The sequence below is a fragment of the Vulpes vulpes genome, chromosome X (assembly GCF_048418805.1).
Source record: "Vulpes vulpes isolate BD-2025 chromosome X, VulVul3, whole genome shotgun sequence".
NCBI classification, from domain to species: domain Eukaryota; kingdom Metazoa; phylum Chordata; class Mammalia; order Carnivora; family Canidae; genus Vulpes; species Vulpes vulpes.
Window position 1 is genome coordinate 90,261,762 of NC_132796.1, and position 14,295 is coordinate 90,276,056.

The 14,295-nt window shown below is 37.8% G+C and overlaps 1 long non-coding RNA gene across 1 annotated transcript in view; it reads left to right on the forward strand.

Annotated features, from left to right (window-relative positions):
* Window positions 1-14,295, forward strand: part of LOC140596200 (uncharacterized) — a 623,902-nt gene that overhangs the window by 502,327 nt on the left and 107,280 nt on the right. The window lies entirely within an intron of this gene.

Consider the following 14,295-nt stretch of genomic DNA (forward strand, 5'->3'; position numbering starts at 1 on the left):
AATTGTGTATGATCTAGGCTTATAGGCACATACACATAACGTAATTGACCGAAGAGAACAAAAAGTAGCAGTTGGCCAAAGAAGAAAAAGCATGAGCTTTTGAGTAAGATAGATTTAAGTTCAAATACCGACTAACCATCTGATTTTGGCATGGTACATATTACTATCAATCTTAGTTTTCTCATCTATAAAATTAGGAAATTAATATTATCTACCCCATAGGGCTATAATGAAACACAATGTAATGTGGTTAAATACTTAGCATATTGGTTGAAACACTGAAAACATGTAATAATGATGATATAATTATTAGTTTTCAGTAATAGTGAACACAGATTGGTCTACTGTTTGTAGACAGTGTGTGATTAAGTACCAAATCAAGATGATAGATCCATCAGTGGTTAGCAAAGTTTTTTCTATAAAGGAATACATAGTAAATATTTTAGATTTGTAGACCATGTATGATGTCTTTCACAAATTCTTTATTCTTTTTTTTTTTTAAGATTTTATTTATTTATTTATTTATTTATTTATTTATTTATTTATGAGAGACACAGAGAGAGAGGCAGAGACACAGGCAGAGGGAGAAGAATGCTCCTCTCAGGGAGCTGGACGTGGGACTCAATCCAGGAACTCTGGTATCATGCCCTGAGCCAAGGGCAGATGCTCAACTGCTGAGCCATTCAGGTATCCCAGAAATTCATTATTCTTATTTACAACTCTTTAAAAATATAAAAACTACTTGGGGCACCTGGGTGACTCAATAATAAATATATAAATATTTATTTGTTATTTATTATTCATAGACACACAGAGAGAGGCAGAGACACAGGCAGAGGGAGGAGAAGCAGGCTCCATGCAAGAAGCCCAATGTGGGACTCGATCTCTGGAGTCTAGGATCACACCGTGAGCCAAAGGCAGTTGCCCAACCACTGAGCCACCCAGGCATCCCTAAAATCCTTTTTAAAAAATATAAAAACTACTCTTAACACATAGTCTGTACAAAAATAGGCCTATAGCTGGATTTAGCTAGAGACTATGGTTTCCTATCTCTGTTATAGGTATTAAAGTTCTCTTTAATCTCTAAAAGGACACTAGCTGGCATATTGAGATTCTTGTAAGTGGTGGTTTTTTATTTGGCTCATAGAGAATGAATGGACCATAAATATAATTTGGTATGATAATTCTCATGTTCGTACAGCAACTGATAAAAATATTGCTTAGTATCACTCTGAAAAATGTATAGAGATTGGAATTAACTGAAAATAGAATTTAGGAATAGACTTTTAAATGTTTGGCCACTCAGTGATTTTCCTGGAGCTACAGATGGGGATGGCATTCCTTGAGTATCACCACTTCTATGAAATTTCCCACAATAATTTTTCTGTATAAACTAGCCTTTTAAAAAATTTCATGATGATGTAAAATTAAGAATTCAGTATATTTGAAAGAGTGCCAAAAATCTAGCAGTAATTGATTTGTGCTAGGTGCTGTTCCAATGACTCCCATTCATTAACTCATTTATTTCCTGCAATAACCCTGTGATGTACATATAATTATTACCATCTTCGTTTTACAGATGAGAAAACCAAGGCAGAAAGAATTTAGGCAAATTATTCTGTGTCTCACACATAGTGAACAGCAGAAGTGAGATTTAAACACAGGTAGTCTGGCTCTTGAGACAATACTCTGAGCATGTCTTCTGGGGGGCCTGATTCATTAGTGGTCTTAAGGCCCATGAGATGGAAACTCAATTTTGTATACAATTTAAAAATAAGAATTAACTTATTTCCTAGAATATAAATTTTCAATCAATATATTTTGAAGGATACACTGAAGAGAATTTCTTTTGCCAACCACAAATTTCTATAATTTTTGATCTACATGCACAACGGAGTGATAAATACCATGGGTCGGGAGATATCATAGCCTTCATGTATAGGCACTGATGTCATCCTCATTTCACAAATGAGGACACTGAGATCTGGAGAGGTAAAGTATCTAGTTCATGGTTACACAACTAATAAATGACAGACCCAGGATTTGACCTCAAGCCTGTGTGATACTAGAGCCCAACCATTAACCATTTTATTTACTGTCCCCAAATAATTTACCTTCTGGTTGGGATAGTAAGAGGTGCATATATGAAATTATTTCTTACAATGCCCAGTGGTATTTATGAAATGAATCAACATTAAGTGTTGCTACAATTTTACAGAAAGGAGAGGGCACTTAGGGCTAGGGTGGACAGAGGGAATGACGATGATGTTTATTTTTACAGCAGTCAATCCAGAATTACCAAAACACAAATTGTGACATGGGAGTAGGATGAGATTGGTAAAAATAGTGGAGACAGGGCAGAGAATTTAAGGCAATGGCAAATTGGAAAATATTACTTCTGCCTTAAGTTGTTGTTATGAAAGAAGTATACACTAACAGTAAATGTTGAAAAAGCAAAGAACCAAAAACTAAAGGAAAGTGGGAAGTGACATCTTAAATTTATCTCTAAAATATTAAATAATGAATCATATTAAAAACATTGAACAAGGGAGTTAAAGATGATGCAATTTTGCTACAATGCTATCTTTTCATAGCATAGCAAAAGATTAGAATTAAGAATGCTGTATTTTTTTAAGAAACAGCAACTGCTTTGTGCATACCGTCAATATTTAGTAATATGGAACAGGTTATGATTTTCATATAATAAGTTTTTTTGCATCTTAAAAACACCACTACATTTTAAACATCAATCTTCTTATTATCTATGTCTATTCCTTATTATAGTTTGATTTTGTAGCCTCATAAGTGGATATAACTTAATAATGTTTCTGAAATAGATCATTATCATCTATCATGAAGTCAGATACATTGTCACATTCATTTCTCTCGTGTTCTATTGGAAAATATGTTTGATTTCTTTTGTAATTCCTGATAAGGTGGGTATTTTTCTTTGGATTATAAGGTCATTATGAATCTCTGAGTAGATTGATGAAACTGTTAATTTACCTGTCAAGAGAGGGCCACAGATGTATCTGGAAGAGGTATACTAATGGCATGGCACTAATGCAATTTCACAAACGACTTAATGGAGCACATAAAGCATATTTCCTCTATTAAACACACATAGCATAGAGTCATATCTTGCTTTACGGGCTGTGAAAAATATTTTTAATCAGCTAAAGGATGAAGAGACTCTTCAAGGTTATGCAGAATAAGTTATAAAAAACCCTTAAACACATAATCCTCAATGAGTGTTCAGGAAGGAAAATTTCAATCAGGGATGTTTGTTTAGTTGACATTTGTGAGTTTCTTACATTTCCAAGAGGATTTAAAAAAGAAAATTGGATTGTGTCAGTTTTTATTTATTTTTATTTTTATTTTTTAAAGATTTATTTATTTATTCATGAGAGACACAGAGAGAGGGACAGAGGCATAGGCAGAGGGAGAAACAGGCTCCTTGCAGGGAGCCCGATGTGGGACTCGATCCCGGATTCTGGGATCAGGCCCTGAGCTGAAGGCAGACACTCAACTACTAAGCCACCCAAGTGTTCCGGATCGTGTCAGTTTTTAAAAACAAAGTAGGGAAAATACAAAGTAATTCAAGGCTTACGTTCATTAAAAAATGTCTACTACCGTGTGATGCTAGATTGATGACCTTTCTTCTAGTCTGGATCAAAGCACAATTATAGCTATAGTTTTGTTTGATTTCAATGACCTGATCCACCCACGGATGTTCCTCACTGTCCTTGATACCATAGCCACCTCTTCTGTCTACGTAATAGCAGTAATTATCAAAACATCTTTAAGTACCAACTTGCTGCCCTATGAGATAAAGACCTTTTTATATTTCATTGATTTATTCATTGATTCATTCACTTATTTACTCAACAAATCCATATATAACTTGTGTGATATTCTCAGCATTCTAGTAGACCCCTTGAGACATAATGGGTTTTAAAATACTTCTATATGTCAATTTTACCTCAATAACATTTAATCTGTGTGACACTGACCTTATTATGAATTGGGCTGTGTATTAGATTGAGAGGATACCAATTAAGGGTTCCAGCCCCTTAATAAATAATTGAGTGGTGGATGCTGTTCCACCTTAGTTATGAATATTATGCAAGGAATGGGAAAATGGTGTGTAAAGTAGACTTCAGGGAGTTGGATGTGCCTGGAATCAAGGAAAAGGCCTCTATCCTAGTAGCTTGAGGCAAAAGTTATGGAGCCTTGGTCACCTGTGGTGAGAGACAAGTAGGTCTCCCAGCCACCGAATCAGTGTCTAGGACCTGTGCTTTAACTCCCAACTCTGATCTTGCCCTAGACAGTAACTAACTAGTGATATCATTATGACAGTTATTAGAGAATTGAAGACCCTGAATCATTAAGGTCTTTAATTATCCAAAAATGATTAAAATTGTTTATAGTAAGTTATTCTTCCCCTATCCAGATAAGCAGCACCCTCAAGATGAGATAAATCCAGAAGTAATTTCTGATTTGCATTAAAACATTCTGAGAGGGGCTCCTGGGTGTCTTTGTGGTTGACCCTCTGCCTTTGGTTCAGTTCTTGATCCTGGGGTCCTGGGATTGAGTCCCATATTGGGTTCCCCACAGGGAGCCTTCTTCTCCCTCTGCCTATGTCTCCGTGTCTCTCATGAATAAATAAAATCTTTTTTTTTTTAAATTTATTTATGATAGTCACAGAGAGAGAGAGAGAGAGGCAGAGACACAGGCGGAGGGAGAAGCAGGCTCCATGCACCGGGAGCCCGACGTGGGACTCGATCCCGGGTCTCCAGGATCGCGCCCTGGGCCAAAGGCAGGCGCCAAACCGCTGCGCCACCCAGGGATCCCTGAATAAATAAAATCTTTAAAAAAAAAGCATTCTGAGAACTCCACTAGGGTCCCATGAACTGAATGTCAATCCAAGCTGGATTACTTCTGAATTGTTTGATCTTGTGCAGATCATGTAACTTCTTGGCCCTGCAGTTTCTGTCTATAGAAAACGTATGATAAATCTGGCTCTTCTTAACATTTTGGGTTGTGTTAGTAACTCCAGTGATCTTAGATGGTATGAGTATTTTAGAATTTGCTCAGCAGTATACAAATACAAGGAATTTTTATTTGAGAGCATCTTAGGCTCTGAAAAAGTCTGCCTTCATACTTAACCTGAAAGCTTATTAAGAGTCTCATCTGAAAGTTATTGCAGTGGTAGAAGTATTTTAAGAGTCATATAATAAAAGCAGAAATGAGTGAAATTCATTTTATTATGTAGGAGATGGAATTGCCAATCGACAGGTGAGTTTAACACTCACTCTTTTATTCTTAATAAATCAGCTGTGTATTGACTATAATACCTGTTTACAAAGCTGTTCTAGACTGCTTGGACCCACCTTAAAGAAGACGTTTTGTCTCATAGGTTGAACTGAAGCCCATTGCGCTGTATCAGACACGGGAGTGCATGCTCTACTCAGCGCAAGAGGACAGATATATAAAGGCCAGAGCCTTAGTTTTTGATGTCCCCGTTAATGATCAACAGAACTAAGGTTTTGCAGCATGGAAAGTTTAGCCGTATATCCAGAATGAAAATAAAAGCAAAAAAGAAAAAGCAAAACATCCTATTATCTTTTTTTTTTAAATAAATTTTTATTTATTCATGATTGTCACACACACAGAGGAGAGAGAGAGAGAGAGAGGCAGAGACACAGGCAGAGGGAGAAGCAGGCTCCATGCAGGGAGCCTGATGTGGGATTCGATCCCGGGTCTCCAGGATCGCGCCCTGGGCCAAAGGCAGGCGCCAAACCGCTGCGCCACCCAGGGATCCCCATCCTATTATCTTTGATTAAAAGTTGTTGAGAAGTGTTCTGCATTATAAATCTGAACATGATTCTGGTCTTCTTTCGTCCCACCCAGCTTTCAAGAAAATTTTTCTGTAGTAAATTTTTATATGTGCTTTATGATGCACAGTTAGGCCAGTTTTCACAAGTGCATGAAATTCTGTAAACGTTGCCACGATTGATCAAGATGCAGAAGACTTCTTACATCCTAAGAAAACTTAATGTTGCCCCTTTGTTTTCAAACCCTCTCTCTCTCTCTAGTTCTGCCTTTTCTAGTATGCTTTTTCCATTTGTCAGCAAATTATGCCTTTTTATTGCTGGGTAGTATCCCATAGTATGCATTTACCACAGTTTGCTTAGACATTCACCTGTGGATGAGCATTTGGGGTGTTTCCCATTTTTGGTTGTTATGAATAAAGCTGCTCTGAACATTCTCATACTCGTTTTGGGTGAACATAAGATTTCATATTTCTTACCATGAATACCTGGGAGTAGGCTTGTTTGTTCTGATTTGCATTAAAACATTCTGAGAGGGGCACCTGGGTGAGAAGTATATATTTAATATTACCAGAAACTAAAGTACCTGTACCATTTTCTCTTTTCATTTGCAATGCATGAGTTTTCCAGTTGCTCTGCATCCTCTCCAGGATTTGGCACTCATTGTAATAGGTGTGTAGTGGAATCACTTTGTGACTTTATTTTGTCTTTATTTCCCTGACGTGTAATGAGACTGAGCAACCGTTTTTGAAAAAAGGTTTTATTTATTTATTTAAGAGAGAGAGCACATATCGGCAGGGGAGAGGGCCCCAGGGAGATGGAGAAGCAGATTCCTCCCTGAGCAGGGAGTTGGACACAGGGCTTGATGTCTGGACCCTGGGATCAGGACCTCAGCCAAAGGCAGACCCTTAAAAGACCAAGCCACCCAGGTGCCTCTGAGCAACTTTTTGCGTGCATGTTTGCCATTCCATGTATTTCCTTTGATGAAATGTCTCTTTGTGGTTAGCCCATTTTTAGAATTAAATTTTGTTTCTTTATTCTTGCTTTTTGACAGTTATTTATATGTTGTAGACATAATCCTTTGTTAGATACATGACTTGAAATTTTATGCTTTAGGAATGTACCTCAGCTTGTCCTTTTATCCTAGTAGTGGAGTTTTTTTTGTTTTTGTTTTTGATTGTTTGTTTTTAGATTTTATCTATTTATTCATGAGAGACACACACAGAGAGGAAGAGACTTAGGCAGAGGGAGAAGCAGGCTCCATGCAAGGAACCTGATGTGGGACTCGATCCTACGACTCCAGGATCACGCCCTGAGCTGAAGGCCAACTCTCAACCACTGAGCCCCCCAGGAACCCCAATGGAGTTGTTTTTGAGCAAACAATTTAAATTCTGATGAAGTCAAAATTATCATTACTTTAAATTGGTTGTGATTTTGGTTTCATATCCAGAACTCTGCCAGGTCTAAGCCCAGGATAATTTTGCTCGTATGTTTTCTTCTATTGGTTTTATGCTTCCTCTTACATTTGGGTGTATGATCCATTTTGATTTAATTTTTTGAATAAGATGTAAGCAATAGGTTGAGGTTTTATTTTTTCCATATGAATGTTTTAATTGTTCCAGAACCAAGATATGTTGTTAGGTGCATGCACGTTGAGTACGATTGTTTCTTCATGATGATGTGACCCTATAATCATTATGTAATCAATGTCGCTCCTTATTTCTTTTTTTTTTTTTTTGGCAGATACAGGTTTGTTTTATTGAATAACTGATCTGATTAATGCTGAGTCCACTATGTACAGACAAGAGAGAGGGAGTTTTATTTCTTGGTCTCTTCCTGCTTGGACAGAGTCTTGATGATTTCCTCTTTCTTGGCCTGGAGCCGCTCTTCACGGCGCTTGCCGGCCTCCTTGGTCTTAGATATGCGGGCCTCAGCCTGGTTAGCCAGAAGCTTCTTGTGAGCCTTCTCTGCTTTCAGCTTGTGGATGTGTTCCATGAGAATATGCTTGTTCTTGAACACGTTACCCTTCACTTTCAGGTACAGGCTATGATACATGTGGTGGTCAATCTTAGATTCACGGTATCTTTCTGAGCAGCCTACATAGAATTCTTTTTTAAATGATTTTATTTATTCATGAGAGACACAGAGAGAGAGAGAAAGAGGCAGAGGCACAGGCAGAGGGAGAAGCAGGCTCCATGCAGGGAGCCCTACGTGGGACTCGATCCTGGGTCTCCAGGATCATGCCCTGGGCTGAAGGCAGGCGCTAAACCCCTGAGCCATCCAGGCTGCCCTAGGCTTTTATTTTTAATCCATGTATATCTACTTATTTAACATAGGTGTCTTAGAGAGAACATACAGTTGGGTCTTAAACAGGACATTCAGGGTTGTTTTTTTTTTTAATGCAGTCTGACAGTGTTTTCATTTGTGCTTTATACCACTTACATTTTATTTTATTTTATTTATTTTTTTATTAATTTTTATTGGTGTTCAATTTACCAACATACAGAAAAACACCCAGTGCTCATCCCGTCAAGTGTCCACCTCAGTGCCCGTCACCCATTCCCCTCCAACATCCGCCCTCCTCCCCTTCCACCACCCCTAGTTCGTTTCCCCGAGTTAGGAGTCTTTTTGTTCTGTCTCCCTTCCTGATATTTCCCAACATTTCTTTTCCCTTCCTTTATATTCCCTTTCACTATTATTTATATTCCCCAAATGAATGAGAACATACACTGTTTGTCCTTCTCCGATTGACTTATTTCACTCAGCATAATACCCTCCAGTTCCATCCACGTTGAAGCAAATGGTGGGTATTTGTCGTTTCTAATGGCTGAGTAATATTCCATTGTATACATAGACCACATCTTCTTCCACTTACATTTTAATATTTTTTTTGATTGGGTCTATAATTTTATTCTTTGTTTTCCATTTGTCTCTTTTTTTTCTCTGTGCTTTGTATCGTGCTTTCATTTTGATTGTTTGAATAGCAATCATTTCATTTTTTTATGTTTTCATTTTTTAAAGACGATTTATTCATTCACTTGAGAGAGGGATGAAGGGCAGAGGGAGAGTGTCTTTCAAGCAGACTCCACACTGAGCTCAGAGCCCCAAACAGGGCTCCATCCCATTACCCATGAAATCATGATTTGAACCTAAACTAAGAGTCAGACACTCAACCACCTGAGCCATCCCAGTACCTTTGAATAGCTTTTAGTATTCTATTTTAATTACTTTTCTTTTTCCTATATGCAATCATAATTTATAGTGACTGCTCATATTACTACACATATATATACACACACACATATATATTTGTATTTTTGCATCCTGTTTAAATTTGATATTTTACCACTTCAAGTAGAATGTAGAAGCCTTACACACATATAGAATTCTTTACCTTGGGGCAGCCTCGGTGGCTCAGTGGTTTAGTGCCACCTCCAGCCCAGGGCATGATCCTGGGGTCCCAGGATTGAGTCCCTCCTTGGGTTCCCTAAAGGGAGTCTGCTTCTCCCTCTGCCTATGTCTCTGCCTCTCTCTCTGTGTCTCTCATGAATAAATAAAATCTTAAAAAAAAACAAAAAAGAATTCTTTATCTTTCCTCCTTTATGTTCATGTTTCTTTGCCCTGTATGGTTTCTCATGACCCATCCTCTAATCTTGCAGATTCTCTTATATCTCATCTCTAGATACTTTCAGTATTTTTATTTATTTTTGATTTTTACCTATTTCATTATCATGTATCTGGATATGGCTTTCTTTTGGTTTATCTTTTTTTTAGTATGTTATATTTCTTTTTGTGTGAATTTATTTCTTTCATCAAATTTGAGATTATAACTACCATTTTATTCAAATGTGTTTTATGTTCCAATCTTTATCTCTTGTCATTCTTGGAGTCCGTTGACACTGTGGCCTTTTGATATTGTCCCACATGTTCTTTGGGCTCTGTCCATTTTGTTAAAATTTTGTTTCTCAAAAAAAAAAAAAAAATTTTTGTTTCTCTTTGTTATTCTGTTGTTATTCTTTGTTATTCTGTTTAATTTACCTGAATCTATGCTTATGTTCACCTATTATTTCCTCTGTCATCTCCATTATGCTGTTGAACCCAACCCAGTGAAATTTTTATTTTTTTAAAGATTTTACTTATTTATTCATGAGAGACACACAGAGAGAGGCAGAGAAACAGGCAGAGGGAGAAGCAGGCTCCTTGAGGGGAGCCGGATGTGGGACTCAATCTTGGGACTCTGGGACCTTGTCCTGAGCCTAAGGCATAAGCTCAACCACTGAGTCAACCAGGCATCCCCAAATTTTTATTTTGGACTCTGTTTTTCAGTTGTAAAATTTTATTTGGACCTTTATTGTAATATATACCTTTGTTTGCTTAAAACTTTTGGTTTTTGCAAAACCTTGGTGGCTCAGTGGTTTAGCGTCTGCCTTTGGTTCAGGTCGTGATCCTGGGGTCCTGGGTTGGAGTCCCACATAGGCCTCCCCTCAGGGAATCTGCTTCTTCCTCTGCCTATGTCTCTGCCTCTCTCTGTGTGTCTCTCATGAATAAATAAATAAAATCTTTTTTAAAAAATCAGAAGTGTAAAAAAAAAAATCAGAAGTGTTCTTTTTTTTTTCCTTCAAGAGTTTTCACCTTTCCCTCTTGTTGAGTCATTAGATAGAAAAGGGGTTTTAATGCATTTTTGTGATAATTCAGGTATCTGGTTTATCTCTGATGTAGCATTTTTTGAATGTCCTTTCCCTTGAGAATTGGTTAGATTTTCCGTGATTTCTTGATGTCAAGTCATTTTGGATTGCATTCTGGGAGTTATGATTTTTATGTTAGGAGAGAGTGGGTTTATCACAATCCATTTGAGATAATTGATATTGTTATTTTAGTATCTAATCAACATAATTATGTTCAGACTCTAAGTTCTAACTTGCTTTTTTTGTGATGTGGTTTGAAGTGATGGGGTTTGGAGCTGTTGGCCAAGGAAGAAATCTTGAGATGTCTCCCATGCAAAAAATTGATTTTATTAATGCCTGGGCACAGGACCTGTGGGCAGAAAGTAGCTGCACTGGGTTGTGTCCTTTGACTGATTGTATACTTCAAGTTGGGAGGGTTTAGGGACAGTACAAGCCTACAAGGTATTTAGGAAACAAGATTTCCAGGATCCTGAGGGGGCTAGCTCCTGTTAGAAAAAGGTCATGTATTACTGTTGAGTAAAAACTCAGTCATGAGATACTTCAGATCTATATTGGTGTGCTATTAGCTTGGAGGATGATTACTAACATGTGTCTTAGGGGGTAGAGATAAAGGAAGTTTTCAGAGGAATTTTTATATGTTAAAGAAGACTTATGGGATCCTGGAGCGGTCTGGCAGGGGTATTGTCAAGCTAAGATTGCTTTTTGCCCTTAGGAAAGTGTCAACATCCAGGCAGCTGAGCTCCCAGTGGAAGGTCACTCTAACTGTTTCAAGGACTTGTCAATGGGCTGTAGGCAGTAAGGACATTTAATTTTTTTTTTGCCTTTGTTTCCCACATCATATGCATAGTAGTTTCAATGTCAGTTTATTTGTGCAAACCTTAACTATGCTGTTTGAATTTGAATGTCATATGTAGTACTTAGCAGTTACTCTGGGAATTGAGTGGTGGTTTATTTATTTATTTTCAATTTTTTAATTTTTTTGAGTGGTGGTTTATATATTTCAGTTCTCACACCCTTGTCTATGTTTCTTTTTTTAATATTTTATTTATTTATTCATGAGAAACACACATAGAGAGAGGCAGAGACACAGGCAGAGGGAGAAGCAGGCTCCATGCAGGGAAGCCTGATGTGGGACTCGATCCAGGGGCCTCCAGGATCACACCCCCAGCCAAAGGCAGACGCTCAACTGCTGAGCCACTCAGGCATCCCTCTATGTTTTTTTTGTCTGTTCTGGATGTACAGACTGGCGTGTGCCTTTTATGTTTTTATTCTATTCATATTTAAGATATTGGTGTAGACTTAGTGGACTTAGAATCAAATTGTCAAGAGACAGATTGACAGGAGAAAATCAATCATATGTCTACGTATGGGAATTTACACAGACATATAATTCCAAAGACCACGAGACAACATGAAGTTTATATGAACTAAGGAGAGGGGTAGGAGTCTGAGGATACAAAGGGGAGCCATTAGGAGGAAGGTGAAAGGAGATGTTTGGAAAAACAAGGTTGCTCTATTATGTAGGTAAGTTTCTTAGGTAGAGGGGAGTCTCAGTTAATAATTCTCTTCCTACCTGGTACAGGCTCTCCTTTCCAGTCTAAACTTAGGCAGTTGAGGGGAAGGCAGAGAGCTTTTCCTGCATCTGTTGGGTTTCTATTACTTTTAGCTCAAAATTATCTTTATGCCAAAGTGGCCAATATTCTGGAAACCTGTCCTGGGAACCCCCTGCATTTTCTTCCTCTGAAACTTCCTTCAAGTTTCACACATTAAAAGTGGAGCTAATAAATGGTTCTTTCTTTCTTTCTTTCTTTCTTTCTTTCTTTCTTTCTTTCTTTCTTTCCTTTCTTTCTTTCTTTTTTTCTTTCTTTCTTCTTTCTTTCTTTCTTTCTTTCTTTCTTTCTTTCTTTCTTTCTTTCTTTTTCTTTCTTTCTTTTTCTTTCTTTCTTCTTTTAGATTTATTTATGTATTTATTCATGAGAGACACACAGAGAGAGAGGCAGAGAGAGAAGCAGTTTCCCTGTGGGGAGTCGGATGCGGGACTGGATCCCGGGATTCTGGGATCATGCCCTGAGCCAAAGGCAGGCACTCAACCACTGAGCCACCCAGGAGTCCCTCTTCTTTTTTTTTTCTTTTAAAGATTTTATTTATGAGAGAGAGAGAGAGAGAGAGAGAGACTGAGAGAGAGAGCATGAGCAGAGAGGAGGGGCAGAGGGAGAAGGAGAAGCTGACTTTACTGCAGAGCAGGGAGCCTGTCCTGGATGGGGCTGATCCCAGGACTCTAGGCAAGTTGCTTAACCAATTGAACCCCCCAGGGGCCCCAAACTGTTCCATCTTATGGAACCAGGCTTAGTTCTCATGTTGGGTAAATTCAGTTAAAATCATTTCAGGAAGTGGTTATGCAGATATATTTTCAGAGATAGGCCTGTGGTTCAAGATATCGGGTACATTTCTCTAGAAACAAATGAAACAAACAATGGTTAATGATTAGGTTCAAAATATAAATCAGTTTCTGATTTCTGAAGAATGCCTGTGGAGAAGATGTCTGGATTTCAACATTGAAGTATTTTCAGATAGAGGGAGACCAGGCAGTGGCAGTATGATAGATTTTCCTAGTTGGTAGCTCAAATGTCTCTGGTGAACTTTCAATGGCCCACACAGCAATAGGCATGAATACTGTCTCTATATGAGGTATTGTGGTTATTTCTTTGAAGTTTACCTCAAGTTGTTCATATTTATTTTGCAGGGCTTGAGGAAAAAGGGCAGTTTTTGTTCTCAAATGAATCCAACTCAGAAAGGTAGGATAAAAATCAATACATGTTTCAGAGTGGTAGTCAGGGACTAGAGGATCTAGTCTAGTTTATCATAAACAGTATTAGAATCTAACATTTACTCAAGTATGTTGCTTAAACCATTTTTGTTCTGTATAATCACCCTCATTTTTTATCAAAGGTAGCCAAACTAACATTTGTTTACAAAACAAATTTAGTCTTTTTTAATTTTAATTTTTATTTTTTAAATAAATTAATTTTTATTGGTGTTCAATTTACCAACATACAGAATAACACCCAGTGCTCATCCCGTCAAGTGTCCCCCTCAGTGCTCGTCACCCATTCACCCCCACCCCCCGCCCTCCTCCCTTTCCACCACCCCTAGTTCATTTCCCAGAGTTAGGAGTCTTTATGTTCTGTCTCCCTTCCTGATATTTCCCACACATTTCTTCTCCCTTCCCTTACATTCCCTTTCACTATTAAACAAATTTAGTCTTAACAGTCTCTCCTAATTATTTACACAAACAGAGCATGAATAGTCTTTGGCCACAAAGGTTCTTTTAAATCTGTTTTGCTTGACCTTTTTATATGGAATTTCCAGATTGAACTTTTAATAGCCTCTCTAGGCTATAAGCCAAACCAAAACTTGTACCAAATTCTTAACTGGATTTTGCCTGGAATAGTTCTAGATTTGGGTGATTTCCTCTCTTTTCTAGGTCTCCCAAATATCCTGATATTCTTGAACCTGCTAGGATGTATCCTCCTTTACTCACCAACTAAGGCTACTGGAAGCTTTGTAAGGAAAGTTTGAGGCCAACATGTATAAGGGGCTCTACTGGCTCCATAAAGTCTACCTGAGTTCCTTAAATCTGATCGTATCTGAGTCTATGCATATTTCAAATATGACATTCCAGTTAAAGCCTGATTAATATAACCAGTGATTCCAATTGTATCCTGTTAGAAGGAAAACAAATTCTTATTGATCTCGTGTAAATATATAGCCATAAA